Below are 22,005 nucleotides of genomic sequence, written 5' to 3'. Positions count from 1 at the left end.
TTGGTAAATCAAATTGTTTGGTCAAATTCAACCGTGACACAGACTTAATCGTGGGTTGTTGGAAGTGACAGGACCAATCTCTCCAGGTTGTCGTAAAGATGAATGAGTTAGTGCATTCATTCAACACATACTTATTGATCATACACTATGTACTAGCCACTGTTCTAGGTACCTAGGGCACAACAAAGAACAAAACAGACAAAATTTTCCAACTTCATAGAGTTTATATGCTAGTAGAGGAAGGCAAAGAATATATGATACATAAGTGAAATATATGGTATATTACATGATGTTATGTGCTACATTAAAAAAAATAATAAAGCAGACCAGGCACCGTGGCTCACACCTGTATCCCAGCACTTTGGGAGGCCAAGGCAGGTGGATCATTTGAGCCCCAGAGTTTAAGCCCAGGAGTTTGACCCCATGAGTTTGAGACCAGCAAGATGGCACAACCCTGTCTCTACAAAAAATACAAAAATTAGCCAGGTGTGGTGGTGCATGCCTGTAGTTCCAGCTACTTGGGAGGCTGAGGTGGGGGCATCACTTAAGACCAGGAGGCGGAGGTTGCAGTGAGCCAAGATCACACCACTATGTTCCAGCCTGGGCATCAGAGTGAGATGAGACCCTGTTTAAAAATAAAATAAAATTAAAATTAAGAATAAAGCAAATAAGGAGACAGAATGTTGGGGGATGCTGTATACTGAATGTTTGTGTTCCCCTAAAATTTCTCTGTTGAAATCCTACCCCCCAAGGTAATAATATTAGGAGGTGGAGACTTCAAGACGTGATTAGGTCATGAGACCAGAGCATCATGAACAGGATTAGTATCCTCAAAAAAGAGGCCCCAGAGAGCTTTCTTGCCCCTCCTACCATGCGAGGACATAGTCATAGTAAGGAAATGGCCACCTAGGAACCAGGAAGTGGGCCCTCCCCAGATGCCAAATCTGCCAGCACCTTGATCCTGGGCTTCCCAGCCCCTAGAATGGTGAGAAACAAGTGTCTGTTATTAATAAGCCAACCAGTCTATGGTATTTTGTTGTAGCAGCCTGAACAGACTAAAACAGGGTTCAATTTTCAAATAGTATATGAATAGAAGGCCTGAGTGAGAAGGTGATCCTTTAGTCAAGATGGAGGGAGGTGAGGGAGCGAGGCACACAGGTCTCTGGGATAAGAGAACAGCAAATGCAAAGGTCTTGAAGCAAGGGTGCCACCGACTTTGTTCAAGAAATAAAGAGGCCCACAGGGCTGTAGCTGAGGGGAAAAGAGTGGTGGGAGATGAGATAAGAGGTGTCAAGACCTGGATTGTTCAGAGTCTTGCAGGCTGTGGGAGGGACTTGGGGTTTTGCTCTGAGTGAGCTGGGGCCACAGGAGCACTTTGTGTAAAGGAATGACAGGTTCTGTCTGACATTTTAGCTGAATCCCCTGGCTGTTATGTGGAGAGTAAACAAGTGGGGAGCGAAGGTCTGGCATAAGGAGACCAGCTGGGGGGCTGTTGCAATCATCCCAGCCACACAGAGATGCACATCCAGCGCAAGAGCAAGTGCACTGCCCAGAAGATGCCTAATGCATGGACTCTGTCAGGGCTGGCTGCATTTCCAGGAGCAGAAAGCATGAACCCGGCCAGGCAGGTTGGTTCACGCCTGTAATCCCAGCACTTTGGGAGGCTGAGACAGGTGGATCACCTGAGGTCAGGATATCGAGACCAGCCTGGCCAACATGGCAAAACTCCGTCTCTGCTAAAAATACAAAAATTATCTGGATGTGGTGCCACGCGCCTGTAATCCCAGCTACTCAGGAGGCTGAGACAGGAGAATGTCTTGAACCCAGGAGGCAGAGGTTGCAGTGAGCCCTGAGATTGTGCCACTGTACTCCAGCCTGGGCGACAGATCAAAAGTCTGTCTCAAAACAAACAAACAAACAAAAAAGTCGGGTCTAGGTGGTAGTTAATAGGACAGAAGGGAATTTGGATTTGGGACCTGGCAATTCAGCTGGTTAAACTCCCCTTCCATAGGTTTCAGCCATCAATCATTTCTCACCTGCTGTCTCTGTGGGCTGGCTATATTTGCCTGAATCAAGCACGTCACACCTTTAAGTAATCAGAGTCAACCAGGGTGTCCTCATTTGTCCCAGTGTGGATGTGGTTGAGATGAAGCATGCTGATTGTGGAGTTTCCCATGATTTCTGCAAAGTCAAAATCCTACCTGTCTCTCCAATTCCAGCATGGGTGTCACCTGTTCTGAGAGGCTCTCCCTGGTTCCTTTCCCTGTGCAGATCCCTCACCCCACCCCAGGCTGAAAAGAAGCTGGGGTAGAAAGGAGCTGCCCTCTCCAGTGTCCTGTGATGCTGTCCCCTCTGTTTTGGTCTGGCCTGATGTACCATCACTAATTAGATAAAAGCAGCTCCTAACAGGCCCAAATCATGGCCTCTTGAAAGGCCCTCTATCTAGTGGCATTATTAATAATGATAAAAATGTTTTACATTGATATCTAGGCTCCACAGCTTTTAAAGATGGAAAATAGCGTATTCTAGGAGGCTGGAAAGCATTAAGGTTAGGATGTGGTTCTGGAACTCAATGATTGGAACTAGAACCCCAGTTCTACCACATGGGAAAATACCTTGACCTCATTTACAAACATCATTTAATATGTCTGTGTAAATGGTTAATCCATGCACACATATAAAATCCAAAAGGATACACAGTAAAAATAATTATCTTTCCATCCCTGTCTCATAAGTCATCAGTCCCCACATCAGAATTAACTGAAATGATCAGTTTCTTTTTCTTTTTTTTTTTTTTTCTTTTGAGACGGAGTCTCGCTCTGTCACCCAGGCTGGAGTGCTATGGCCGGATCTCAGCTCACTGCAAGCTCCGCCTCCCGGGTTTACGCCATTCTCCTGCCTCAGCCTCCCGAGTAGCTGGGACTACAGGCGCCCGCCACCGCGCCCGGCTAGTTTTTTGTATTTTTAGTAGAGACGGGGTTTCACCGTGTTAGCCAGGATGGTCTCAATCTCCTGACCTCGTGATCCGCCCGCCTCGGCCTCCCAAAGTGCTGGGATTACAGGCTTGAGCCACCGCGCCCGGCCTTTCTTTTTTTTTTTGAGACAGAGTTTTGCTCTCGTTGCCCAGGCTGGAGTGCAATGGTGCGATCTCCATGCACCGCAACCTCTGCCTTCCAGGTTTAAGCAGTTCTGCTGCTTCAGCGTCCCAAGTAGCTGGGATTACAGGCACCCACTACCACGCCCGGCTAGTTTTTGTATTTTTAGTAGAGATAGAGTTTCACCATGTTGGCCAGGCTGGTCTCCAACTCCTGAACTCAGGTGATCCACCCACCTCAGCCTTCCAAAGTGCTGGGATTACAGGAATGAGCCACTGCACCTAGCCTGCAATGATCAGTTTCTTACTTAACCTTTTGGAGTCTCCATTTTCTCTTCTGGAGCTCTTTCCTTTTGCCTTGTTGCACTCCTGAAAGTACACCTCAAGATGGGGCACCAGCAGCTCTACTGGGGCCAGCCTCGAAAATTGGGTCAGGGTTCTCACTCTTGTGTTGGCTCAAACTAGACCGGCCTGATTTGGAAATACAGCCTCAATGTGTGCCGCCAGTGTTTTTGTCAGTCCGCAAAGCATATAGGTTTCATTAAGCCAGGCTATGTGATCTGGCTTGAATAGATTATCCAAGGCATCCATCCAGTGAAAGAAAACCATGCTATCTCTTTGTATATTAAAAAACAAAAACAAACAAACAAAAACTTTCCCCCTAAAATTTCTCTTCTGTAGAATAAGAACAATGACACTCACTCATCCTCCCATCCAAGGCTTTTATAAAGTTCAAATTAAATTAGTGAATTGTGGAGCCCATACTAACGGAAGGATAGCCTACACAAACAAGGGACAGGAGCCTGGAACTTTCAGACTGACTGGAGCACATCACACCTTTATGTAACTAGAGTCAATCAGGGTGGGCCAGGCGCAGTGGCTTACACCTGGAATTCCAGCACTTTGGGAGGCCGAGGCGGGCAGATCACATGAGGTCAGGAGTTTGAAACCAGCCTGGCCAACATGGCGAAACCCTGTCTCCACTGAGACAGGGTTTTGACCTCATTTACAAACATCATTTAATATGTTTGTGTAAATAGTTAATCCATGTGCACATATAAAATCCAAAAGGTACAAAAGGATTCACAGTAAAAATAATTATATTCCCATCCCTGTCTCATAAGTCATCAGTCCCCACACCAGAATTAACTGACAGGATCAATTTTTGTTTTTTGAAGCGTTTTTGTAAAAATACAAAAAATAGCTGGGCATGGTGATACGTGACTGTAATCTCGGCTACTTGGGAGGCTGAGGCAGGAGAATCACTTGAACCCAGAAGGCGGAGGTTGTGGAGAGCCGAGATCACGCCATTGCACTCCAGCCTGGGCGACAAGACCGAAACTCTGTCTCAAAACAAAACAGAGTCAATCAGAGTGTCCTCCTGGTCCCAGGTCTGGATGTGGTTGAGATAAAGCATACTGATTTGTGGAGTCTCTCATGATTTCTGAACAGTCAAAATCCTACCTCTCTTTCTGAGCCCAGTGTGGGTGTCACCTGTTCTGAGAGGCTTTCCCTGGTTCCTTTCCCTGTGCAGATCCCCCACCCCACCCCAGATGTGCTCTTTGCCTCTTCAGGGCCTCCAGCATCCCCTGCTTAGACCTCTCTGTGCTTCAGGAGGGCTTTCCCTTGCTTGCTGACCTGTTGCAAGGTGGCCTCCTGTGGTAGAGTGAGCAAGTCTTGGATTGTGACTTCCCCACCCACTGGCTATGTGACCTGCACAAGTCATTAAACATCTCTAAACCTCAGTTTTCTAATCCACAGATTTTGGTTAATAACATTTACCCCTCAGGCAACAGTTCTTAAACTTCCACCTCTTAGGACCCCTTTATATTCTGAACAATTAAAGACCACCAAGAGTTTTTGTTTATGCCGGTTATATCCATGTATTATCCATATATTTACTATATTAGAAACATAACTGAGAAATTAAAACATATTTATTTATTTATTTAAAAATAACAATAGGAAACCCATCACATGTTGACATAGTTGTTTGAGACAGGGTCTCACTCTGTCGCTCAGGCTGGAGTGCAGTGGCATGATCTCAGCTCACTGTAACCTCTGCTTCCTGGGGTCACGTGATCCTCCCACCTCAGCCTCCCAAGTAGCTGGGACTACAGGCACACACCATCACACCTGGCTAATTTTTGTATTTTTTGTAGAGACAGGGTTTCACCATGTTGCCAAGGCGGGTCTTGAACTCCTGAGCTCAAGTGATCCACCCACCTCAGCCTCCCAACGTGCTGGGATTACAGGCATGAGCCACCGCGCCCAGCAACATAGTTATTTTTAATTTGTTTCTTTTCTTTTCTTTTTTTAGAGATGGGGTTTCACAATGTTGTCCAGGCTGGTTTTGAACTTCTGGCCTCAAACAGTCCTCCCACCTTAGCCTCCCAAAGTGCTAGGATTACAGGCATGAGCCACCACAAGTGGCCTATTTTTTATTTTTAAACTGTTATTTAGCCAGGCATGGTGGCTCATGCCTATAATCCTAGTACTTTGGGAGGCTGAGGCAGGTGAATTGCCTGAGCTCAGGAGTTTGAGATCAGCCTGGGCAACATGGTGAAACGCCATTTCTACTGAAAAAAGAAAATAATACAAAAAATTAGCTGGGCGTGGTGGCAGGTGCCTGTAGTCCCAGCTACTCAGGAGGCGGAGGCAGGAGTATTGCTTGAACCCAGGAGGCGGAGGTTGCAGTCACTGCACTCCAGCCTGGGTGACAGAGTGAGACTCCGTCTCCATAAATAAATAAATAAATATAAGTAAAGTGTTATTTATATTTTCCCAAACAAAAATACTTACCAAGAAGAATATTCCTTTACATTTTTGCAAATTTCTTTAATAGGAGATAGCTGGATTCTCACATTTGTTCTACATTCAGTCTGTTGAGATACGTACTTTTAATTGAAGTATACGAAAAAAATCCAACCCCATGCAAATTTATAGTTGGGAAGAGTATTTTAGTAGTCTTCTCAAATTGTTATAGATATTCTTTGGCCCTACACCAAAAGTCAGTAAGTGGCAGTGTTTTAGAGTCAGTTGCCATGCGAAATCTGCACCTATGTCAATAAATTTTCCATACTCTGTTACATTAAATTCCATGGGTCTGGCCACGCACGGTGGCTCACACCTGTAATCCCACCACTTTGGGAGGCTGAGGTGGGTGGATCACTTGAGGTCAGGGGCTCGAGACCAGCCTGACCAACATGGTGAAACCCTGTCTCTACTAAAAATACAAAAATAAAATAAAATAAAATAAAAATTAGCCGAGCATGGTGGTGCACGCCTGTGATCCCAACTGCTTGGGAGGCTGAGGCAGGAGAATTGCTTGAACCCGGGAGGCAGAGGTTGTAGTGAGCCGAGATCGCAGCATTGCACTCCAGCCTGGGCAACAAGAATGAAACTCCATCTCAAAAAAAGATAAAAACATAAAAATAAAAATAAAATCCACTTCAAGTGGATCTTTTACCTATGCATGATTTTGTAACTTTTTACATTAGGCATTTGGGAAGTATTGATTTACTGAATATGCCAGTCTTCCAAAAGTTGATACATTTTATTCTCAACACAGAAAAATCATATGGCTAATATTGCCACCAATCTCATCAGAAAAGTCTGTCAGTACCAGGAAGCTGTCAGGCTCAACACGGTAGACACAATTTTCCCCAAATTCTAATTTTCACTTGAAAACTCAAATTTTTCAGCTGGATACAAAAACAGAAAAAAAGAAAATTCATATTTTATTATTGGCAATAAATACTGTCAGTCATTTTTCTTGAAGTGGCAGGCTCATTTGTTTATTTTTGAGAAAATGTCTATCCAGTCTTCAAATCTGATTAACCACAGTTTGTCTGCAGGCATTCTTTCAAGTAAAAATGATGTTCCATGAGAAAAGTGACTAATTCAGCTTGCAACTCAATCACACATCATACAAAAGCACAAGTACCCTTCCTTCCTTCCTTCCTTCCTTCCTTCTTTCCTTCTTTCTCTCCCTCCCTCCCTCCCTCCTTTCTTTCTTTCTCTCTCTCTCTCTCTTTCTTTCTTTCTTTCTTTCTTTCTTTCTTTCTTTCTTTCTTTCTTTCTTTCTTTCTCTCTCTCTTTCTTTCTTTCTTTCTTTCTGTCTCTCTCTCTCTCTCTCTCTCTCTTTCTTTCTTTCTTCTTTTTTGAGACTGGGTCTCAGTCTGTCACCCAAGCTGGGGTACAGTGATGGGATTTTGGCTCATTGCAACCTCTGCCTCCCGGGCTCAAGCAATCCTCCCACCTCAGCCTCTGGAGTAGCTGGGACAACAGCCATGCACCACCATGCCTGGCTACTTTTTGTATTTTTTTGTATGTTGCCCAGGCCGGTCTCCAACTCCTGGACTCAAGCAATCTGCCCAACTTGGCCTCCCAAAGTGCTGTGGTCTCAGGCATGAGCCACCGCACCCAGCTCACAAGTACTTTTTCTTGAGACAACTATTGTACTTTAGAATTTACTAGAAGTACTTTCTGTGTATTTCTCACTTTTTTGCACAGAATGGTAAAAAGACATGGACTCAGGTGGAGATTTAATGAGATTAATAATTTTTACTGCTTTCCTAATGACATTTTTAGTGAAATTAATATTTTTCCTGCAAGTGTGGTGAAGAATGTAGTGACCATTAGTACAGTTTGGTGCCACTGCCTTGATTTCTGCTCAGTCACCAGCAGTCCTACCCACTGGCTTAGTCCATTTTTTGTTGCTATCAAAGAGTACTTGAGACTGAGTCATGTATAAAGAAAAGAATTCATTTCTTACAATTCTGGAGGCTGGGAAGTCAAGGTTGAGAGGCCTGAATCTGCTGAGGACCTTCTTGCTGTGTCATCCCATGGCAGAAGGTGGAAGGGCAAGAAAGCACATGAGACAGAGAGAGGAAGGGTGCTGGACTCATCCCTTTATGAGGAGCCCGCTCGCACCATAACTAACCCACCCTTGCCATAACCTCTTAAGGATCCCAACTCTTAATACTGTCACAATGGCAATTAAATTCCAACATGAGTTTTGGAGGACACGTTCAAACCATAACACCCACCATTGCTCTTTCACCATCAGTGCAAATGTCAGTACAGTGAAAAAGGTAAATAAGTTACAGTATTATAATGAAACTAGTTTCAGCCTTGTGGATCCCCCGAAAGGATCTTAGGGACCATTGGGGTCAGCAATCTATACTTCAAGAATCACTGCCTATAGAGTTATTGTGAGAATTAGATAAAGTAATATATGCAAAGCAGTTGGCATGGTGCCTGAAACATTCTAAGTGCTTAACTCCATTTATTGCTAGTACTCCATTTATTCTTCAAAATGATTTCACATATTTCATTTCCCAGTGACTTCTATGTCCTCACCACATCTACCCCAAACTGCCTTTGTAGAAAGAACCTCACTGGATGATACTTTTTTCTGAGCGTCTCAAAAGAAGGGCATGTATTCATAACCAGAAGCCTGCCTAGTATCCAACTTATTTAAATGAATATATGAACTAGTCAAGGCAAATGTGCCAAATTCCATTTTATAGACAAAAAATGCTGTATGTTTGAGACTGCCTGATTTTTCAGTTGCAAGGTCAATGCTGTGGGCAGTGTGGGGGTGGGGTGGAGAGGCGGGGGAAGGTTAGGAGGGCGGGGTGGAGAGGCAGAGGTAGGTTAGGGGGTGGGGTGGAGAGGCAGGGGAGGGTGGTGCGGGTGGAGTGGAAAGGCATGGGAGGGTGGGGGTGTGGGGTGGAGAGGCAGGGGAGGGCTAGGGGAGTGGGGTGGAGAGGCAGGGGAGGGTTGGGGTGGAGAGGCAATGGAGGGTTAGGGGGTGGGGTGGAGAGGCAGGGGAGGGTTGTGGGGGATGGAGTGGAGAGGAAGGGGAGGGTTGGGGGGTGGAATGGAGAGGCAGGGGAGGGTTGGGGGGTGGGGTGGAGAGGCAGGGGAAGGTTGGGGGGTGGAGTGGAGAGGCAGCAGAGAGTGGGGGGTGGGGTGGAGAGGCAGGGGAGGGCAGGGGGTGTGGAGTGGAGAGGAAGGGGAGGGTTGGTGGGTGGGGTGGAGAGGCAGGGGAGGGCTGAGGGGGTGAGGTGGAGTGGAGAGGCATGGGAGGGTTAGGGGGTGGGGTGGAGAGGCAGGGGAGGGTTGGGGGGATGGGTAGAGTGGAAAGGAAGGGGAAGGTTGGGGGTGGAGTGGAGAGGCAGGCGAGTGTTGGGGGGTAGGGTGGAGTGGAGAGGCAGGGGAGGGTTGGGGGGTGGGGTGGAGAGGCAGGGGAGGGTTGGGGGGTGGGGTGGAGAGGCAGGGGAGGTTTGGGGGGTGGAGTGGAGAGGCAGGGGAGGGTTAGGCACCAAAGTGGGGATTATTGATTCTTTCCTTCTGTGAACATGCTGTCTCATCCTTCCATTTACTTAGGTCTTCAATTTCTCTTGGCAATGTGCATACAGGTCTTGCTCGTCTTTCATTTAAATCATTCCTAGGCACTTTATGTTATTTTCAATAGATTGAAAGAATCAATATTATGAATATGTTAATGTTCCTTAAATTCAATGCAATTTCTAATCAAAATCCCATCAAAACAAGCTAATTCTATTTATTCATTCATTTATTTGTTAATTAATTTATTTATTTTATTTATTTATTTTTATTTGAGACGGAGTTTTGCTCTTGTTGCCCAGGCTGGAGTGCAATGGCGCGATCTTGGCTCACCACAACCTCTGCCTCCCAGGTTCAAGCGATTCTCCTGCCTCAGCGTCCCTAGTAGCTGGGATTACAGGCATGTGCCACCACGTTCAGTTAATTTTGTATTTTTAGTAGAGACGGGGTTTCTCCATGTTGGTCAGGCTGGTCTCAAACTACCGACCTCAGGTGATCCGCCCGTCTCAGCCTCTCAAAGTGCTGGGATTACAGGTGCAAGCCACCACGCCCAGCCAAAACAAGCTAATTCTAAAATGCATAAAGAAATGCAAAGGGGGCTGGGCGCAGTGGCTCAAGCCTGTAATCCCAGCACTTTGGGAGGCCGAGACGGGCGGATCACGAGGTCAGGAGATCGAGACCATCCTGGCTAACACGGTGAAACACCGTCTCTACTAAAAAATACAAAAAACTAGCCAGGCGAGGTGGCGGGCGCCTGTAGTCCCAGCTACTCGGGAGGCTGAGACAGGAGAATGGCGTAAACCCGGGAGGCGGAGCTTGCAGTGAGCTGAGATCCGGCCACTGCACTCCAGCGAGACTCCGTCTCAAAAAAAAAAAAAAAAAAAAAAAAAAGAAATGCAAAGGGGCCAGGTATGGTGGCTCACGTCTATAATCCCAACACTTTGGGAGGCCAAGGTGAGTGGATTGCTTAAGCCCAGGAGTTCAAGAACAGCCTGGGCCACATGGCAAAACCCTGTCTCTATAAAAAATACAAAAAATAAAAAATAAAAAAAAGTAGCCAAGCATGATGGCATGTGCCTGTGGTCTGAGCTACTTACTTAGTTACTTGGTAAGCTGAGAAGGGAAGACAGTTTGAGGCTGGGAGGTTGAGGCTGCCGTGAGCCGTGATCACACTCCACTCCACTCCAGCCTGGGGAACAGAGTTAGATCCTGTCTCAAAAAAAAAAAAAAAAAAAAAAAAAAGGATCTGGGGTACCCAAAATAATCTTGGAAAAGAAGAAAAAAATGTTAGGACTTATACTACCTGATATGAAGACAATAAAACTATGATTGAAGACAATGTGGTATTGGGAAAGGATAAACAATGACATCAATGGGACAGGAGAGTTCAAAACAGCCACACAAAATACAATCCACTGATTTTGATGAGAACATCAAGGCAATTCAATGGGTAAAGGGCAGTTACATCAATAAATTGTGCTGGAACAAGTAGTTATTCATATAGAAGCAATGAATCTTGACTTTCATCTCATACCATACACAAAAATTAATTCAATTTTTTTATACACCTACACATGAAAACTAAAACTCTAAAGCCTCTGAAAGAAAACGTTAGAGACTATCTTCACAAACTTGGAGTAGGCAAAGATTGTTAAGGTAGGGACAGAAAGCTAAATAAGCATGAAGGAAAACTTCCTCTATTCCCAGAATCTCCCTCTGGGCTGGCAGCCCCTCCTGCACCTCTGGGTGCTAATACTTGCCCCTGATGCTCCATGCAAAGCCCCCAGCCCTGCACTCCCATCACCATGGGCGTCTGAAAGTTGAGGGTCTTTGGGTAGCATTTACACAATTTTTGCCACAATTTATTCAATATTTCCCTTTAAAGCATTTCCTTTATTATTATTATTATTATTATTATTATTATTAATTTATGTATTTATTTTTTGAGACGGAGTCTCCCTCTGTCGCCCAGGCTGGAATGCAGTGGCACAGTCTTGGCTCACTGGAACCTCCACCTCCCAGGTTCAAGCGATTCTCCTGCCTCTGCCTCCCAAGTATCTGGGACTACAGGCACGCGCCACCACGCCCAGCTAATTTTTGTATTTTTAGTAGAGACAGGGTTTCACCATATTGGCCAGGATGGTTTCAATCTCTTGACCTCATGATCCACCCACCTCAGCCTCCCAAAGTGCTGGGATTACAGGCATGAGCCACTGTGCCTGGCCTATTTATTTATTTTTGAGACAGAGTTTCGCGCTTGTTGCCCAGTCTGGAGTGCAATGGTACCATCTCGGCTCACTGCAACCTCTGCCTCCTGGGTTCAAGCAATTCTCCTGCCTCAGCCTCCCAAGTGGCTGAGATTACAGGCACATGCCACCACACCCAGCTAATTTTTGTATTTTTAGCAGAGACGGGGTTTCACCATGTTGGTCATGCTGGTCTCAAACTCCTGACCTCGGGTGATCCACCTGCCTCGGCCTCCCAAAGTGTAAAGCATCTCCTTTTCCCTTACATCTTGTCCTATCTATTTTGGCCCTATCCTAAATAATCACTGCTGTGAAATTCCTAGTTTGATAGGTTTGTCATTTTTCTCCATTACATATTGGAATAAATGGTAACTGGTAAATGTTTAAAATGTGTGAACAACCTAAAATGTTTTCATGTACTGCACTTAGGGTTTTTCCATGTTCTTGTGTAGGAATGTGTGTGAGCCTGTGTGGGGGTGAGTGTGGGTGTGGGGGTGAGTGTGGGTGTGGAGGTGTGAGTGGTGAGCACGCATGTGTCTGTGAATGTGCAAGTGTGTGTGCCTGAGTGTGTGGTGTGTGAGTGTAGTGTGGGATGGGGCTGGAGGAAGTCTAGGCTGACTACATAATGATGAGTCCTAGTCTGGGTGACCCACACTTCCTGGCAATGAGCCACACTCACCAGGAACCAGGCAGGGCAGAGGAAAGGCGAGTGAGGCAGAGACCCCCACCCCCTTTTCTGCTCATTGCCCACAGGCCCTCAGAGGAGAGGAGGCTCTGTCAGTGGCCAAGGGAGCACCTGGTTACGGCCCGGCAGCCTGGTAACCATCACCAGGGACTGGGAGTACTTCTGGGAACAGCAGGCGGGGGCAGATCCTTCACTGCTATATTTACAGGTCTGATTTTAGCACAGGACCTTAGGCGAGGGACTGAGATCCAAAGTTTTCAGTATGTTCTTCCCCCTGGCAGCCTTGTGCAAGGGGTGTTTTTACAGGAGCGCAGAGAAGCCAGGAGAGTTCCTCAAGGTCCCACAGCTACGACATTCGGAGTTAGAGGAGGACCCAGGCCTTCCGGTTCTAAGGTCAAAGGCTTTTCCAATATAGCAAGGTAGTACAGCACCTCCCAAAAGCACTGTGCCACCTGCTGCCCAGGTGTGAGAACCCAGGAAGGCGTGCCAAGTGCCACCTAATTTCATTGGCTCTTCTTACATGGGTCTGCCTTTGTGGGCTCAGCTGAGTGGTTCTTGTGCCCATCTCCATGACAAATTCCTCAGCCAGAAACAGCTGGCCTCCCGCGCACAGGAGACCCATGAGCCGGGGTGATATTCCATAGAGCACCTGGCCTGGAGGGCACTGACTGAACAGAACTAACTGCAGCTTGAGGAATGGGGGCAGGGTCCTGAAGGTGGGGGGTGGGTGGTTCCTGAGGAGGCGTCACAGCAGCCAGTGCACCGGGGACACTTGTGGGGCCTCAGGACTGACTACTGACAACCAGGAAGGAAGGATTTGCATATGTAAATAATCCATATTGGCACGCCCGCACACTGTGGCTGCATGCCAGCCTTGCTCAAGAGGGCTCCTGTATGTTCACTCTTCTCAGAGGCAGAAGATGAGGCAGTTCTTTTCTCTGTCCCTCCCTCTTTTGTGTTATGTGAACTGGGCCCTGTAGTGCCAGGCGCAATACTGAAGATAAGAAGATAATAAAATCCAGAGCCCTGCCTGCCCGCAAGGAGCTCAGGCCTGGTTCCCAGGAGATGTCCTCTCGATGATCTGGCCCCAGTGCTAGGCTGTCAAGGGGCCAGGTTGGTTAGTGCTGGTCAAAGGGCACACAGAGAACCCAGACCTAGTCGTGCATGCATGCCCCCCACAGTCCTATTTTGGGCCTTATAGTGAAAAATATACATAGGAACTAATAAGGCTAAAGAGGTTTCATGTTAGAGAGAGCAGGATACATCCTGCAGCATGCAGCACCATCGCCAGCTCCAACCAGAGTGTTATTTGGGAGGCCCCAGACTCCTGCATAAGGACCTGCCTTCATCTCGCGTAGCCATTCCAAATGTTAGTGAACACAAAATCACGCTAGGGGGGTCATGGTTAGAGATTTTTTTTAATATGTAATGGAGGCTGAGCATGGTGGCTCATGCCTGTAATCCCAGCAGTTTGGGAGGGCAAGGCAGGTGGATTATTTGAGGTCAGGAGTTCAAGACCAGCCTGGCCAACATGATGGAACCCCATCTCTACTAAAAATACAAAAATTAGCTGGGCGTGGTGGCAGGTGCCTGATTCCAGCTACCTGGGAGGCTGAGGCAGGAGAATCGCTTGAACCCAGGAGGTGGAGGATACAGTGAGCCGAGATCGTACCACTGTACTCCAGCCTGGGTGACAGAGTGAGTAAGACTCCATCTCAAAAAAAAAAAAAAAAAAAAATATATATATATATATATATATGTGTGTGTGTGTGTGTGTGTGTGTGTATGTAAAGGAGACAAATGACAAGCCTGTCAACTAGGAGTTTCACACCACTCTCATAGCAGCTGCTGCCCCCTACACTTGCTTATTCCATCTTTGGATCTTTCTGCTCAGAACTCAGAGTCCCAGGGGAGGAAGCTGGAATGACAGCCCCAGCAAGACTGTGCACAAGGAGAGAAGGAGTCCCCCTAAAAATCAAAGCTGGGCCTTGCTTTCAAACGAAGGGCAGAATATAAGCTGGACCAACAAATAACAGCAAATATTCCACTGGTTTAGGAGTGAGGTGGGTGGTGCTGGGATAGGGCATGGACTTGGGGCCAAGGAGACCTGGGTTAGGACCCCAGCCCTGGCACGGCTGGCACTGTGGACATCCGCCACTTAAAACCCACCAAGCTTCCACTTGCTCCTGGGAGAAAGCCTCCAGTTCTTTCAAGCCTCTGCATGCTCTACCTCCAGACTCATCGCCTGGACGGGAGCCATTACTTTTCTCTACAGAGCTTTCCCTCTTCCCTTCCTCTGTGTATAGCTAACACCTCCTCAGCCTTCAGGCCTCACTCACAGCCTCATCGGCCTGGTTGCCTAAATATATATATATGAAGAGAGAGAGATTGAGATTTTGATTTTAAGGAATTGGCTCCCGTGATTGTGGGGGCTGGCAAGTCCCAAATCTATCAGGCAGGCCGGCAGACTGGAAACTCAGCTAAGAGTTGAAGTTGCAATCTTGAGCTCAAAACCCACAGGGCAGCAGGTTGGAAACCCAGGCAAGGGTTCGATGTTGCAATCTTGAGGCAGAATTTCTTCTGAAACTTCAGCCTTTGTTCTTAAGCCCTTCAACGGATTGAATGAGGCCCACCCACATCACAGAGGGTAATCTGCTTTACTGAACGCATAGAGGCCAGGCACAGTGGCTCACACCTGTAATCCTAGCACTTTGGGAGGCTGAGGCGGGCAGATCACTTGAGGTCAAGAGTTCGAGACCAGCCTGACCAACACAGTAAAACCCTGTCTCTACTAAAAATACAAAAATTAGCTGGGCAGGGTGGCGCATGCCTGTGGTTCCAGCTATTTGGGAGGCTGAGGCGGGAGGGTTGCTGGAGCCCAGGAAGTCAAGGCTACAGTGAGCCATGATCTCACCACTGCACTCCAGCCTGGGTAACAGAGTGAGACCCTTTCTCAAAAAATAAAATAATACAAAGGTTTAAAAAGATAAAAAAAATTAAAAATAAAAGAAAATAAAGCCATCCAGGTGCGGTGGCTCACACCTACAATTCCAGCACTGTGGGAGTCTGAGACAGGCAGATGGTTGAGCCCAGGAGTTCAAGATCATCCTGGGTAACATGGCAAAACTCTGGATCTACAAAAAATGAAAAAAATTACCCAGGCATGGTGGTGTGCACCTGAAGTCCCAGCTACTCAGGAGGCTGAGGTGGGCAGATCACTTGAGCCCAAGTGGTGAAGATTGCAGTGAGCCGTGATCATGCAACTGCACTCCAGCCTGGGTAACAGAGTGAGATCCTGTCTCAAAAACAAACAAACAAAAAAAAAAAAAAAAAAAAAGGAAAGAAAAGAAAAGAACAAGAACAAGAAAATGGAACTTAAGTTCAACCAATCATAGGTGGCCAACTTGGTGTATATTACATTATCTCGAACTTCCCATAGGATAGTCTGAATAAGGGAATTGCTCAAACATTAACCAGTCAAATAATTTTTTTGCTGTCTTCTGCATTCGCCCTATAAAAGCCTTCCCCTCATACCCCATTAGCAGAGCCCCAAGCCTGCTTTAAAGTCTGTGTTTTAGGGTTGGGTGCAGTGGATCACTCCTATAATCCCAGCACTTTGGGAGGCTAAAGCGGGCGGATCACCTGAGGTCAGGAGTTTGAAACCAGCTTGGCCAACATGCCGAAATCCCATCTCTACCAAAAATACAAAAATTAGCCAGCTGTGGTGGCTGGTGCCTGTAATCCCAGCTACTTGGGAGGCTGAGCACGAGAATCACTGGAACTTGGGAGGTGGAGGTTGCAGTGAGCTGAGATTGCTCCACTGCACTCCAGCCTGGGCAACAGAGGGAGACTTCATCTCAAAAAAAAGAGTGTATTTTAAAATCACCCTATAAAATCCTGTTTTAGAGATGCCCAGTTCATGAGTTGCTGTTTGCTCAAATAACCTCTTTAACGTTTTAATGTGCTTCAGTTTACCTTTTAACATTCCTGAGGTGTGAATTTGTATTATTTATTCTCAAGTCTTCAGATGCTTATTTAATCTGAAAATTTAGGTGTTTCTTTAGTTTTGATCAATTCCCAGCCATTTTCTCTTTAAATATTGCTCCTTCCTCATTTCCTCTTTGATCTCATTTTTCCCTCTATGTCTCTTAGCCACAATTGCTTCCATACTGTTCTTGTTGTGCTGCTGAGAGGGTGATTTTTTTCAGAGGCATCAGCCAGTTTGCTAAGTGTCTCTTTAGCTCTATCTTGTTCTGCTGTTTAATTCATTAATTTTAATAAATAACCCTTTTTTTTTTTTTTTTTTTTTTTTTGAGATGGAGTCTTGCTCTTGTCACCCAGACTGGAGTGCAATGGTGCAATCTCGGCTCACTGCAACCTCTGCCTTCTGAGTTCAAGTGATCCTCCTGCCTCAGCCTCCCGAGTAGCTGGGATTACCATGCCTGGCTAATTTTTTTGTATTTTTTTAGTAGAGATGGGGTTTCACCATGTTGGCTAGGCTAGTTTCGAATTCCTAACCTCAAGTGATCCACCCAACTTGGCCTCCCAAAGTGCTGTGTAAAATTACAGCCGTGAGCCATGGCACCCAGCCCTAAATAATTCTTAAAGCTGTATTTTTCATTTCTAGAACTTGTACAGAGTACCTTGGGTTTTGCTTCTGTCAGGGCCCTAGGTTCTGGACTAACTTTTTTTTTTTTTTTTTGAGACAGAGTCTCACTGCAACCTCCACCTCCTGGGTAAGGTTGATTCTCCTTGCCTCAGCCTCCCGAGTAACTGGGATTACAGGTGCACACTACCACCTTTGGCTAATTTTTGTACTTTTAGTAGAGAAGGGGTTTCACCATGTTGGTCAGGCTGATTTGGAACTTCTGACCTTAAATGATCCGCCTGCCTCAGCCTCCCAAAGTGCTGGGATTACAGGTGTGAGCCACCACACCCGGCCTCTGGACTGACTTTTAGATTAACTTTTTGGCATAGGAATCCTGGGACCAGTGGCATGCCAAAGCGGGGGATGAGGCGGGAGCAGTCCATCTCTCTCCTCCAAGTGGGGGAGGCCTGGCCTTTCCATCTTTCACATGAACTTTTCTCCCATCCAAGACTTTCTATAGAGAAAACTGTTGCTCCTTTTGCAGACCCAGTTAGTAGTTTTTCCAGCCTTTCTTTTCTGTGACTGAGATATTCCTCAAGGCTCCAAGCTGTATTCAGATGGATCAGTTCCAACTCTCCTGCCTCAAAAAGCCTGGGGCTGCCTCCTGTTTTTGAAGGGGCTTTAGAACTCTGGGCTCTAGGCCTTAGGGCCTGTATCTAGTCAAAATCTCACAAACCAGAGGCTTAGCCCTCACTCCATTTTTTGGCTTTGAGTTCTTGGAACTGTTTCTGGAATCTGGGGTTTTCCTTTCTCTTGAGCTCAGCTTTGTATTTTCAAGTGTTTTTCTTGTATTTTATGCAGCATTTTTATAGTAATGAGAGAGGGGCTGTCTGAAACAGTGCAATCTGATGTTGCTAAAAGCCTTCTGCTGCATTGACTTGTGATTATTCAAGGAATATAGTCCTCTCCACTAGACCGTAAACCCCATGAGGCAGGGGCTATGTTGACTTTGCCGAATGCCCAGCTTCCAAAAAGGACCAACCACATGGCAAGGGCTCAATACATACATATATATATTTAAAGACAGTGTCTCACTATGTCGCCCAAGCTGGTCTCAAACTGCTGGGCTCAAGTGATCCTCTTGCCTTGGTCTTCCAAAGTGCTGGGATTACAGGTGTGAGCCCCTGCACCTGGCCCCTCAATAAATATTTTTGAATGAATGAACACAGATACTCTCTCTAGGGGCATTAATACCTAAATCTTAGGGCTGCTGGGAGAATTTAACAAGAGAATATGTAACATGCTTGGTATATGGTGGCAACTCAGGAAAGGTAACCATCACCATAATCTTGTCTGTTAAGGCAAAAGCTTGAATGATGGCTTCCTTGCAATTCAGCTCCTACCCTCATCTCAGACAGTAATCCTGGCCCAGGAGGGCAGGCAGGTTCTGTGAGTGTGGCCTCTTGCCACTTCCCAGAGTACAAGGTCAGCCCTTCCACCAGAACAGCCGCAGCACTGTGGTTTTGTTTTTATTTTTTATTTTTTTTGAGATGGAGTCTCGCTCTGACACCCAGGCTGGAGTGCAGTGGCTCAATCTCGGCTCACTGCAACCTCTGCCTCCTAGATTCAAGTGATTCTCCTGCCTCAGCCTTCAGAGTAGCTGGGATTACAGGCACCTGTAACCACACCTGGCTAATTTTTGTATTTTTAGTAGAGCCAGGGTTTTGCCATGTTGGCCAGGCTGGCCTCGAACTCCTGACCTCAGGTGATCCTCCCGCTTTGGCTGCCTCCCAAAGTGCTGGAATTATAGGTGTGAGCCACTGCGTCCGGCCTGGAAACAGAATTTGAACATTGATGTGTGTGTGTGTGTGTGTGTGTGTGTGTGTGTGTGTGTGTGTTGTAATATCTCCTTGGACATATTGGAAGGATAACCCATTAAGGACTATAATAATAATATGTATTAAATTCCTATTGTGTCAGACACCCTCTTTAGTTTAATGCTATTCATTAACTGCTAGGTGGGTACCATCCCCCACTTTACAAATGAGGAAACTGAGTCTGAGTGATCATAAGTAGTTTACCCAAGGTCCTGTAGCTGATACGGCAAGAGCTAAACTCCTCTGACTCCCAAGCCCAGTCTCCTTCTACCAAAGGATTTTCTTTCCTGTGAATGAGAAATTCACTCGGAGCCCTGGTTCCCAACTTTGACTACTTGTTGGCCTCTCCTGGGAAGCTTTACAAAATCCTGATGCTTGAGTCCTACCCCCAGAGATTTTTATTTAATGGGAAATCAGGATTTTTTAAAGTTCCCTAGGTGATTTTAACAGGCATCCAAGGCTGAGCGCCACTGGCTTAATGGGTTCCAAATCCCACATCCACCAAGGTCTTTGGCTGTAAATGTCACCTGGCCTGACCATCCCCAGGACTGGAAAGAAGGCCAAAGAAGTCCAGGACAGGAGCCCACCTCAAAGTCCAAGGTCCATAACTGGTGCCTGTAACTGCTTACCCAGAGCCAAAGTGGGAAATAGGCACCAATAATAGTAACAACATAATGGTGACAATAATAAAAACAAGGGTTCAAACAGTATTTCAATAATTTACTTATTGTGATGTAGCAGGCGCCTTGCATACTTTACCTCATTTGTTTCTCACAGCAATGCTATGAGGGAGGTGCAATGAATCTCTCCATTTTACAGATGAGAACACTGAGGCACAGGCAGGTGAAGTGGCCAGTCCAGGGCCACTCAGCGAGGCTGGGCGGGTTGTGTTCTGGACCACTGGCTTTTCTATGCTGCCTTTCCAATCCCGGGCTGCCTCCAACTTGGCAGTCCCCGGGTCCCCTCAGAACTCTCCCGCTACTCACAGCCCTAGTGCTGGATTTGCTGAGGGCCTGCCTCGAACTGGGGAGGTGGGGGTGAGCAATAAATGTGGATAAGGGGCCTGGCCTGTCCCCCTCCACTGGATCTCACAGTCTGGCAGGGGCGACGAGGCCAGAGCAGGTAGAATGAGACACAGAGGATGGGTGGGGGGCGAAAGTGGTGAGATTCACCCTCAGCCACCAGTTGATGGAGAGATCCTAACCCTTGATCAGCAGGCTTCTAAGACACCTCCCGCCACCGCATCCCTTGAGGCCAGTGCCTGAGGCTGGATCCCTGAGCCCTCTTTCTGCACCCGCACGGTTTCTGGAGGAGGACCATGTCATGGTTAGGACACACGTGGGTTCAAGACCAGACACCTCAACTCTGCAGACCTGGCTTCCTCACCTATGACATCCCTCCTCCCAGGTTTACTGGAAAGATTGAACCAGCCGGACACAACCAGTGCCTGGAGTCGGCCTGGCATAGTGTGGGTACAGTCCCTCTCTCATCCTCACCCTGCACTCCTCCCAGCACCCAGCCTGGCTGCCCAGCCACTTCCCAGCACCAGCTTTCCATGCGGGAATGGAAACTCTGAGAGGGACCACGTCTCTTTGTATTTCCCCAGACTGAATTGTTCACAGCTGGCGGCGTGGCCGAATGACTCACCCCTCCCGGAAGGATGCCCATGTCAACCCAGCAGCTGCATGCAGGTCAACGCTTGTTCCCTCAGCACCCAGTAAGTCCGTGACTCTTATCCCCGGCTGCACACCAGAATCAGGGGGTTTGGAAGCCACGAGGCAAGGAAGAGGCAGTGGAGTCAGGATCTCTGGGGGGAGGCCTAGGCATCCACATTTCTTACACAGTCTCTTTCATAGGTCAGCAGAGGGTCTTCAGTGTAAGAAGACCAGGGTGTTTGCTTAAAATACGGAGTTCAGGCACATGCCCACACCAGGTGAATCAGACTCTGGGGATGGGTTGTACAACCTGTTTGAACTCCTTTCCCTGCAGGATTTCTTTCTTTTTTCACAGGAAGGTTTAGAAACTACTTAGAAGAAGCCAGTGTGAGGAATGAATGAGCCCAGCTGCGCAAGGATGTACCCTTGAGATGAGAGGATGGTCAGGAGCTGGAGAAGGTGAGGGCTGAGGGCCAGGAGGATGAAGAGGAACCTCAGCTGAGGGAGACACCAGTCTGGGCTAGGGAAGGTGAGGTTGGGAGGCCTCTTGGAGGAGGCAGCTACATTCCTCTCATTCCTTAAAGGTGAATTTCTGAGGGTAGAGTTTTAAGGGGGCAAATGGAAAGGGAAGGAGCAGTATTTATCTATCTATCATCTATTTATCTATCATCTATCTATTATCTACCTATCATCTATATATCTATCATCTATCTATCATCTATACATCTACCATTTATCTATCATCTATTTTTCTATCATCTATCATCTATCTATCTAGCTATCTATCTATCTATCTATCTATCTATCTATCTATCTATCTATCCTCTCCCCCCAATCCCCTCCCAGCGTTAACCAGCTCACCCTGCGGCAGTGGGAGCCTCTAGAGCTGGGTGTGTTGGAGGTGGGTGTGTTAGACTGCTCAGGTTTCCATAACAGGATACCAGAGACTGGATGACTTGAACACCAGAAATCAATTTCTCATAGTTCTGGAGGCTGGAAGTTTAGGATGCCAGCAAGGCAGCTTTCTCTCCGAGGCCTCTCCTCTTGGCTTATAGTGGCTGCCGTCTTGCTATGTGCTCACATGAGCTCTTCTGTGAGGGAGAGGGGGGTGAGGGAGGAGAAGATGGGGAGAGGGCAGGGAGCGCTGGGGAAAGAGGGAAGAGGGAAGGGAAGGGGAGGGGAGGGAGGGAGACAGAGTCAGAGACAGAGCGTGCTCACTCTCTCTTGTGCCTCTTACTAATCCTGTTGGCTCAGAGCCCCACCCTTATAACTTCATTTAGCCATAATCACCTCCCTGAAGGACCTGTCTCCAAATACAGCCACATGGAGCATTAAGGTTTCGAGGTAGGAACTTTGGGGGACACAATTCAGTCTGTGGCAGTGGCTTCTTTAACTTCTCAGCTTGCTCAAAGGACCATGCTGGAACTCACAGCATCCTCTGGGGAGACTGGACCAAAGTGGGAAAGGGTGTGGGTGACCGTTCAGTCCACCTTGTGCTCTAGT

At 47.0% G+C, this 22,005-nt stretch overlaps 1 long non-coding RNA gene across 1 annotated transcript in view; it reads right to left on the bottom strand.

Moving 5' to 3' along the window:
* Positions 1 to 204: 204 nt before the first annotated feature.
* Positions 205 to 22,005, bottom strand: part of LOC144330343 (uncharacterized) — a 52,602-nt gene continuing 30,801 nt past the window's right edge. The window contains exons 3-4 of the long non-coding RNA XR_013396410.1: positions 21,364 to 21,646; positions 205 to 625 (exon numbers count right to left, since the gene is read on the bottom strand). This is a non-coding gene — a long non-coding RNA (uncharacterized LOC144330343). The remainder of the gene's footprint in view (positions 626 to 21,363; positions 21,647 to 22,005) is intronic.

The sequence above is a fragment of the Macaca mulatta genome, chromosome 7 (assembly GCF_049350105.2).
Source record: "Macaca mulatta isolate MMU2019108-1 chromosome 7, T2T-MMU8v2.0, whole genome shotgun sequence".
Lineage (NCBI taxonomy): Eukaryota > Metazoa > Chordata > Mammalia > Primates > Cercopithecidae > Macaca > Macaca mulatta.
Note: the sequence above shows the minus strand (reverse complement) of the source record. Positions and strands in the feature narration are given on the sequence as shown.